Genomic DNA, 9,453 nt, shown 5'->3' on the forward strand with positions numbered 1-9,453 from the left:
ATCACCCCAAATATAACTTCCTTCTTGCCTCCTTTTTAGTGAGTGGGATGATCTAAGCAGAAGGGTTAAGGCTCATATCACTTAGCAAAGAGAAAACTATTTACATTAATATGCAGAAGAAATGGATGAAATAGGGTAAATTAACACACAGAAGTAACACTGGGTTCATAAATGATATTTTTACTCACAGTAATGATATCACTTTTTATCAGATTTTTCCAATTCTTGTATATTTGATTGAAACCAGACTCCAAAAGCTGATTCTTATTAAGTCTTGGTCTGTTTTCTTCATTTCAACTTTTGACTTCACTTCCCTTTAACGCCTTTGTAAAATTTTATTTTTACACCATAAGAGCCTAGCACCTCCATGTGGCTGTATACTTTCTTTAAATTGTAGTCATTTATGGTATGAATTAAATGTCAGGGACAGTTTATAAAATTTATATACATAAATTTGATTTGATCTAGCTGTTCAATTGGTATAAATTAGGATAATTTTATTAACTTTTACGGGTGAGAAAACACTATATGAAGGACTAGCCCATTGTATTATATTGCCTATTATAAGAAGAAAAGAGCAGGGTGAGGGGAAAGCCCCAAGAAACCCAAATGAGAGATATTTACCCCAGGAGCAGAAAGAAGCTTGGCAGAGGGACCACATAGAGGGGCAGCCAGAGGAGGATGTGGCTGACAGACAGAGAAGACGCCAAAGGTTCTCCCAGCTGGCAGCATCCCATAGCAGATGAGGGAAGCAGGCACACTGCCCAGAGTGGTTGGAGGACCACTATCAACCCCCTGCATTCACTGAACCGGGACACTGAGTGGAGACAGCTGGATGAAGCTTAACATGGTGGAGCCATCATGAAAGGGTCTATGAGTCTCAGGGACTACTGCCTTTTTGGTTTTTTGCTTTCTTTTTCTTTTGTCATGGTTTGTTTTTTGTGGGGGGTGGGGATTGTGGACCCCTCACACTGTGTCGGGGAAAGTGGCAGGAGACAGAACTCCTCACTGAAGACACCTGTTGGTCCTGACCCTGGAGAGGCAAGGCAGGGTAGAAATCCAGCAGGATTAATTTGGTTTGATTATTGGGTGTAGCCTCAAGACACAGGAACCTGGGAGCATTTGATTTAATTTCTTTTGGATCAGCTGGTACATCTTTGAAGGACTCATTGTAGTTCTTTGCTCAAGGAGCCCAGGATGCATTGAAGTCCATTTTTTGGTTACCTGTCTGATTATTTGTGTGCATTGTAAAGGGACTGATATGGGACTGATTAACCCAGAAGACCTGGGATGAAGTGATTTGAGTGCATTCATCTTACAGACTTGAGAGAGGACTTACCTTAATTGATGAACATATGAACCAATGAATAATTAATTTAGAAATGACCACATGAAAACTGAATGAATGTACATGAGATCCTAGGCAATTATTTGGTGAGCCAGTGTTTAACTGCTAGCAGTGTAAGGGGTGATATAAGATCCAGAGCCTGATATGTTTCATCTAGGAAGTGGTAAGGGTGGGGTGTGAGGGGAGGCACAGCCCCACAAAGAAATCCACAAACAGCCCGAGCCAGGACCTGCAACAGTTGACACATCCAGCTCCCAGGAATTGAAAGAACATTAAGACATGGCAGGAGAGAAAATAACATTGGAGATTGGCGGTGACAGTATTGTCCTGTGCCCCAATGGCTTACTCTAGTAAGATGTTGGGCAGGCATGGACCACATCCATATAGCACAGACCTCCAACACCTATCAATTCTGTTTCTAAAAGAAGAAAATGTCAAACAAAAATTCACTGCAATAGACATTGTCCCAAATTCTTGATTGTAGCTGAGTTGTGCTTAATGCGAAATCTGAGACAAGGACAGCTTTGTGCTACCTTTTCCACCCCGATTATCTTAGGGTCATCCAGAGGTTGCTGACTTTCCTTATTATAATTTAGAGCAGTTGTAACAGGGTTGTTGTGCCAGATGGCAGCCGTTGGTATATAAAGAGACATTCCAATAACTTCTTCATCTATCGAAGACTCTTAAAATACACTCCCTAGATCAAGGAAATTCTCAGTTTTTTATGATATAGTTTGCCCATTAAAGAAATTCAAAGGGATGAGGGTAAGGCTTGTTACTGCTTAAAATTAGAGAAAATAGATAATATTCAGAAATCACTGTTTTTATTCAGTACAGTTCTAGACTTGTATAGATAAGAACCATGGTTAGATACACATATGTAGGTATATGTTCTATAATCAAATTGGAGAACAGTGACAAATACCAAAGATGAACCTGAGGAAATGACAATCTAGGTAGCATATATCAAGGATTAGCAACCTGGCCTATGGTCTGGATCCAGCCTATGATATTTGGCTGTGGGTAGCTCTTCCTGCACTTTCCCTCAGCCAACTTTCTGTGGCTCCAGCAGAATGGGTGCTTTTGCTCTTCCATGTTGCAGCTGACAAGTTGGGAGAAGTAGCAGCAGTGGTTGAGTCCTAATGTCTGCCTACCTTCAACCCAAGTTGGTCTTTCTGGCCCTCCTGGTGCAAAGCTTAGCTAAACCCTGCTCTATACAATAAAATGTTCCAAACCAAAGGACAAATTGAGAGTTTTATTTACCTGATAAAACTCTTAAACATTCAGCACTGGGCTAAGCAGCAGTAAAAGAACAAACCAAAGTACTGGAAGCATGCAGTGGTGACAAGCATTAATAGTGTTGTTATTGAAAGGTAATGGTACACCAATAAAATATTTTACCATATCCTGGGCCACTATTTTCGCTGGAAATATGGACTTGGAATGCCACAGACTGTAAAAAAATCTCAAGGGAAGCTGCACAGGGTCTTCTGGTGTATGAAATTCATGAGCTCTACCAGTATAAAGAAAGAAAACATAATTTAGAGAACATCATTTTGATGCATCGCAGAAAGAACAGGCAGATTGGGCATGATTGCAATCATAGTCACCTTTTCTTAATTAAAGAATATACTGTTGAGATGGAGAAGGCAGAAAAGAGGGCAACCAAAATGATACAGAGCCTCAAGGATTTAAAGTACTTAAAAATATGAGATCGATTAAGTTACTTAACATCAGACAGAGAGTTTTGCTTCCCTGGGCAAATGATAGAGATAGGTCCAAGTTTTAAAACCATGCACACCTGACACTAAACCAAATTTATGGTGATTTTGTTCAAGTCCATTTTTTTCAAATCCATTTCTTCTAGAAAGATTAACTTGCATGCTTTCTTAATGGCAGACTAAGCTATCGTGACTAAAGAGTGATCACTAAAATACATAAAACAAAAAGAAACCATTTGTGAACATTTTTGTAATTCATTTTTACTTCAATTTTTTTTTTACCTACTCCAAAGGCTCCATTTGCTTTAGATAAACATTCAAACATTCAGCTTCTTATCTGAACCACTTTGGATTACAAAATTGAGCTGGAAACCTTGCATAATCATATTGTCTTATGCGATTTCCTGTAGCTTCTGGCTTAAATAACTAAGATGGCATTTCCTGAAGCATTTTGGTTTTTTCATGTCCCATCTGATAACAGCAAGCACAAGAGTTTTGTGGTACTAGAAATAAGTGAAGTTTAGCTGCACTTCTGAGATTCAAAAAAGGTTTTGATTTGATTTGATGTTGGGGGAAGATCCAGTCTAGTTCTGGTATCATCAAAACTTCCACATAGCTATCTTTAAGATCTCTGGAAAGAAAAAAAAAAAGGGATTAACTAAAGGCCACTAAAGGTCTCATTAGCTTTTATGAACTTCTGAAATATGGTGGGTAGATGCTCCAAAAATAAAAAAAAAATATTTATATCTTAAGAGACAGTTGAGTCAGAGTCCAAAAGGTTTCTTGACTGTTGGGGGGAACACTGTGGATGCCTGTGGGAGTAGCAGGGTACCTGAGGGGCAGTTAAGGTATGTGAAAAGGAAAGTATCAGCTCTATGACTGGAGAACCCAGGGAGACTCCAGTGTGGAGTCCCCCATTGAGGGAATTCTCACTGAGGCTGGCTGACAAGTAAAGGACTTCTGAAGCTGTTTCACTAGCAAGACCCAGAACTGCATCAGAAGGGCTGTACACAATGCTGCCTCCAAGTACAGATCAAGCTGGCTGCTCCAGCCAATCAGAGAGCATGCTCTATTGCCCCCCACCTTCTGGCCTGGGCCACTGCAGGCATGTGGCTGCAGTTCACTTGCTTGTTAGTTCAATCTATGTATCTTAGATTAACCTGCAAAGATGGAATTGGTTCAGCCTCAGGCTTTTTGACTTTTTATTTAGCCTAAGTGACCACAGGTGATGATAAAAATTTCCCTAGTGACCCAGGATGAAACTCCTTTTCCCCTCTGGGTTCAGCAAGGTAATAATTCCCATGGCAGGCAGTTTGCAGTTAAAATTGCAACCAAAAACTGAGAAAGTTTTATATTTTAAAGTATTTAATATTTTGGTGCTCAATACTTTAAACTCTTTACTCTTTTAACCAGTGTAATATTTTAGGGTATGCTGGGGAATTTAACATTGGGGGGAAATAATATTTAAGTTATTTAATATTTTGAAGCTGTTGGGATTGTGGTGCTATTGGTTGTAACAGTGTTGTTTGATCAAGTATTTTATAGATGTTACATTTAATAAGATTTATATATTTTCTTTTTTGTTTAATAACCTTTTATGTTCATATTGGTATCCAAGTTGCTTGTAAATGCAGAAGTTGTTCTTTAAGGATCCCCTGTAAGATGGATTATCCCAGGTTGCTGGGGGCGGGGACAGGGTTTGAGGGGGGAGGGATACAGCCAAAAGCCTCAAACCTGAACCCAGCCCTTCTACTGCTATAAAGGCCTGGCAGAAGGAGTACATGTGAACAAAAAAGTATTGTGACAGTTATTGATACCTGGACCTGAATTTTTTATTTTAAAAGATTGTATTTGTGGGCCTGTATGATCTCCCTTCTACATAAATTGCATACTAAACTATATAAACTTCATAGCTGGTCTTGAGAAATCAACTGCCAGTGGGTTGAAGAGAATATTTCAGGGCCATTAGGATGGACAGATGAATCCTATACATGCAGCACTTGAAAAACTGATGTGGGGAAAGCAAGGCAAAACTGTAAACCTCTTTGGGTGGGGACACTACACGATTATGGGTCTCTTTGACCACAGTGGATTTTAGATTTAGCCCATAACAGTGGCAATGCATAGGGGGTGCAGGTACCCCCCGAGAGTGCTGGTGCATCCCCTGACAGCAGCATTTCATGCTTAGGTGACAGGCAGGGACCTGCAGGTGGGAGTGCAGGTGCCCCCCCTGAGAGCCAGGGCGTGGGGGTGCTAGGGGAAGCAATCCCCACAGTTCCCCCGTGGCTGATCATGCTGATTGCGGTGCGGAAATGGGTCCCCCCATGGCTGACTGTGCTGACCCGGAAGTGCCAGTAGTGCATCCAGAAGTGCCAGTGGCGTGCTGCTGACACTTCCAGGTCAGTGCAATCAGCCACAGGGGGACCAGGGGGATTGCTTCTGACACTTTCAGGTCAGCAAGTTCAGCTGTGGGTGGGCACCCTCCCTGGTCAGCGTAATTGGCAGTGAGGAGACCCTGTCCCCCTGGTCACTGACTGGCTGCTGGGGGGGCAAGTGCTCCCCCTGAGTCAGGAGGCACCAGTCGCCCATGACGCATAATATACTAGCAATATTAACAGTGGTTTTCAACCTGTGGTCCATGGTCCCCTGGGAGTCCACAGACTATGTCTAAAGGGTATACACAAAAGATTAATATGATCAATTAAAATTATGTGAATACTCACACTTACAATTGAAATGGGTCTCCACTTCCATTTGAAATGTCCAAAGGACACGCACCTCCATTCAAAATGTTTTAGCGGTCCACAAATGAAAAAAGGCTGAAAACCACTGTTATATAACATTCTTTTTCTAGCCATAGAATAAGATCTGATACTGATCTTCTAAGGTCTCATGTGTCTTTACTCTGATATACTGTTGTTATGCTTATGGACCAGATTCAGACAGACAAATTCATTCCAGATTGGTCACATCCCCTTTTTCATTTTGATCCAGTTGACAACACTAGATAATTACTTATTTAACAGAAGCTCCTCTAAAAGTATTAGCCAAACTGGAGAAATTAGATCAATGCTATAACTGTAAAGTAGACAAGAAATTATCTACAAGAGGTTATGTTGAAGAGGTAGTTACTGGATTGGAGAAAGTTTACTAGTATGGATCCATTGTGGGACCATTCTGTTTCTTTTTTTCCTCTCAACTTTCCTCTGAAACGGACACTGGCCATCAGATAGAGGTGGGAATTTTGAATGGGGTACTAGGTACTTTAGAACTCCTAATAGAAACCTCTCAGGTCTTAGCTGAGGGTTAAACCAATCACCAGATTTGGGGTCAGGGAGGATTTTTTCTCTGAGGACAGATTGGCAAGGACTATGGGGGTATGGCTTCCTCTGTAGCATGGCATGTGGTCTTCTTCCTAGGATCATCTAAACATATATTAACATAATAATTTCACTACCACTTGAGCAATGTTGACACTTTTTTTTTTTGCTTCTTTAGAGTGTTTTTTAACTTTGTTTTCATAAGGTGCTTTGTGGTTGTGTTGTGTCAAAGGACTTAGGAGTGGATAATATTTAAGACTCTTTCAATAAATAGTTGCCAGTGAATGCAGAGCACTAGGCTTGATGGTCCAAGAAGATCTTCCCATCCTACATTCCTATGTTCAGCATGCTTCTGGTGTCATTAGGAGCATTAGTTCAGATACATTTACTTTGGTGTCCATAGTTTGCTTATGGCACCATGATCTATATTTCTATCTCTTCTGATTTTGCTGGGACAGGGAAACAACTTGCTGGTTGCCTGAGACAGTAGAACAGGAATAAGGGCTAATTTTACTGATATGCAACTTAGATAAAACTAAGATGATACTTATGGGATGGAGGAAGTATTCAGGAGGGGAGGGACAAAGCTCCAATATTCTGCTGGAGTTTTTATTGCTGACAGGATATGCCCATTATTTGTTTAAAGGATTTGTAACTTCTGTGACCTTGTTGAGTCCGCAGTATACTCCTGGTACCTAGACTGCAGCTGTTACCTAAACAACTTTTATTCTTCATGTTTTGTCCACTCTAGTTTAGATTACTGTAGCACACTCTACATGGAACTATACACATGTTGTGAGTTTGCAGAGAGTGCAGAATTCATTTGCCCACTTGTTTAACATTGCTTTCCTCAGAAGTACATTCCATTTGTGCTCCACCACCTGCACCAGCTAGCAATGAATCCTAAGGGAATTTTAAAGCATAGGTTTTGATAAACAAAACCACTGTCCAGAATGACAACCGAGCAACTAGTTCACTTCACTGAAGGCACAAAGAGCTGGAAGACAGTGCAAATTGCTATTCCCACAGTGAACTACGATCATATATTGTGGAAACAGATTCAGGTAAAAGAGACATCATGAAGATTTACTTGAAGTACCAGCTTAGACTGTGTTTAGATTGCTTCTATTTCTTTCTATGAATATTCTACAAAATAAATTTGGTAATAGGAATGTTCATGGAAATAGTGAACTTTAATACTAGAAATATTCACTGAGAGTGCATTGCAGATTTTACAATGTAATACCGGAAACCTAAATGTAAAAGTTACTTAGGTGATCAGGGAACATAAGCCTATCATGTAATAAGAGCATAATCAAAACTAACATACACAGCTAGAATTTCAAAACCTGAATAGTCACAAAAAATGATTGGCATGCCAAACATTCATTTCCCAAAATAAATGTTTTAGTAGTTCCAAAAAATTAGTTTAAAAAAAGTTGCTTGCAGAAAATATATGAACAAAAAAAAGAGGGGAAAATATTCAAATAAATGATTGATTGTGAACCTGAATCTATTGTCATTATCCTAATCAGTACCTAAATCCACAAATAGATTTAGTGGATTTCATTGAGCACTGGATTTCATTGTTCACAGTGAAATCCAGTGAACAATTTGCCCAGTGCTGCTAAAAGATATTTTTATTAGGACTACAGAACAAGGCCAAAATACAGCACTTTTATTAAGCTATGGTTCATTGAATTTAATCAGTCATCAATTATGAAGGCACAATATTCCCATGGGGGTCTGTTTAGAAAATGAACCCTTTTCTATTTAGCAGATTTAGCTTAGACTGCATTGCCATGAAGGCCACTAATGATAAGATTTAACGGATGCTTAAAAGATTGCTTAGATAAAAGATCCTATAATTGTTTTTAGACAATTCAGACTGAACTGAAGCTTGGAGCTAAAGGAGTTGTTGGGATAATAAGGTAATTTATAAAGAGATCACTGTGTTATGATCACTTTCAGAACGGAGAGGGGCTCAGGTGACAAAGTCCACTGAAATGCAAATCTAGCATTTTAGTTTGGTCTATTGTAGGTATACTGTTGTGATCCTGTATCTTGCCAGTGCCAAATTTCAAGAGTGTTTCCAGGCTTTAAATTACAAATATTAGTAATTATAATACTACGGGGTCATCCAGAAATACCACAAGTCTTATATCTATTATATAAGTTCCATTATGTATCCAAACCAGCAATAGTGGAGGCATTTGAATATGTAAAATTATAGCCAAAATAGTACGAAAACAAAGAACAAATATTGAGGTTTGATTATTCTTTGGTATGACATTTTCATTCAGATGCTATTTCATTTGAACTAAGACACCTGTACTATTTCTCCTTTGGGTCACCTGATGATCAAATGACAGCCAGCTTTATCTCCCTTAACATTTAAAAAAATAGACAATAGGATTTACCTAAGTGTAGGTCAGTGAACCTGATGCCGATCTTTACTAATTCATATTATAACTAGCATGGAACACAATCAATAAAGAATTAAATGCTAGTATTATAATATTAGCAATGGCAATTGAAATGACTTTGTGGAAAATAGGCTTTGGTCAACTCAGTAACAAGCTTGTTGATAAAGGTAACTATATTAACATAATAAGCTTTGAACTCTGTAAGAAATATGACTTAGGGTATCGACAGTTTTAGAAGTTTTGAATGATATTGGTACAAGCTGTCATACTACAACTGTGACATCTGGATGCTCCTATATCAGATAAAATTGTGGAAAGATATAACTTTTAATTGCTTGAAAAGGGGAGGCGGGGTTGGTATTGGGAACAAACATTAGCTATTACAATGTAACTGTTGGATATCAATGATCCTATAGTCTAAGGGTGCAGACAGAAGTGACAATTTTTGCCTGATCTGGTCACAGAAAGCAGTCGATAGCCATGACCAAACACAAGTGCACGGCTACAGACCTCTTTAAATATGGCCGGTCAGGTGAAAATCTGAATCCTCATTGAACAAGGGTTCAGATGAAGCCATTTCAAAACATAGCATATTCTGTAACTTGTATCTGTGCTGTCTCCCAGCCTCAGAGCTATTT

The sequence above is a fragment of the Alligator sinensis genome, unplaced genomic scaffold, assembly GCF_000455745.1.
Source record: "Alligator sinensis unplaced genomic scaffold, ASM45574v1 scaffold83_1, whole genome shotgun sequence".
Lineage (NCBI taxonomy): Eukaryota > Metazoa > Chordata > Crocodylia > Alligatoridae > Alligator > Alligator sinensis.